At 41.6% G+C, this 998-nt stretch overlaps 1 protein-coding gene across 3 annotated transcripts in view; it reads left to right on the top strand.

Moving 5' to 3' along the window:
- Positions 1 to 998, top strand: part of FAM126B (family with sequence similarity 126 member B) — an 88,115-nt gene that overhangs the window by 30,108 nt on the left and 57,009 nt on the right. Inside the window, exon 1 of one of the 3 annotated variants that reach the window (XM_019523202.1) lies at positions 349 to 353. The exons of the other annotated variants lie outside the window; for them this stretch is intronic. The gene's annotated coding sequence lies outside the window, so the exon portion shown is untranslated. Of the gene's footprint in view, positions 1 to 348; positions 354 to 998 lie in introns of those variants that run through there. 3 annotated transcript variants of the gene reach the window in all.

The raw sequence follows: 998 nt of genomic DNA, 5'->3' as shown, positions 1-998 counted from the left end.
AAAAAAAAAAAAAAAAAAAAAAAAAAAAGCCCCAAAGGGTAATGGAATAGCTTCCAATATTTATTTGGGCCTTTTCAAATTGTATGGAAAGGCTTACTTTTAAAGCTACTCAAAAATGTAAGACAAGGTTCTCCCCCAAACAGCATGTGGGAAAAACTCTCATTTTACATTTGCATTCAAGGAAACCTTATTAAATACATTGGCTATCATTAAGCTGCTGCCAAAAGCCTGATGTGGTCCATAATAGAAACCAACTGTGAAGTTGATTAAATGTAGCCAACACTGAGCATGACTTCAAAACACATAGCCCGTATTCGGCCAATGTATCGGAGGGAATCTACCACAAAGATAGGGTAGTGCAGTCTGTCTGAATAAGATGTATGGTAGTGCCTATTGAGCGCAGTCCCCCTCAGCACTGACCCCTTTTTATGTTACAGTGAGCCACTACATTGCATACATTTCGACTTCCACCAACTTCAGTCTCACACCAGAGCTGTGTTTTGTTTTGTTTTTTTCCTATTTCCAATAGTTTCTGTCTCTTTACCAGCCATAAATGTCTTGGGCTTGGGCCTGCATATAGGATGCCTGTCAGATGGATTTGGGAGTATCTGAAGTCCCAAGCTGAAAAGTCTGAGGTGGAGGATACTTGCTGGTTGTAGTGCCACATACGGTTTTTGAATGATTGAGTTTTGCCCAATCGATAGGATTCAGAACTGATTTGGCTAATTTGACGTGGGATATGAACAATTATCCAAAAAAATTTGTGGGGGGTGGGTGGGTGTATGCATGTAAAATGCATCAATTCTGGATGAACTAAGTCTATGGATACTGTATCTAAATGTCTACAGCTATGTTTATTTCAAAGTCAGTGTTTTCAAATTTGCTTCTCACTTCTGTGCACTCAAGGAGAACAGGATCTGATAGTAAGGAGCTGGGGGGAGACAGAAGTCAGGGGGCAAAAGGGCTACCTGATTTCCCCCCCCCCCCCCCCCCCCCCC

Source organism: Gavialis gangeticus, unplaced genomic scaffold (genome assembly GCF_001723915.1).
Source record: "Gavialis gangeticus isolate Ggan-Ray unplaced genomic scaffold, GavGan_comp1, whole genome shotgun sequence".
Classification (NCBI taxonomy): domain Eukaryota; kingdom Metazoa; phylum Chordata; order Crocodylia; family Gavialidae; genus Gavialis; species Gavialis gangeticus.
Note: the sequence above shows the minus strand (reverse complement) of the source record. Positions and strands in the feature narration are given on the sequence as shown.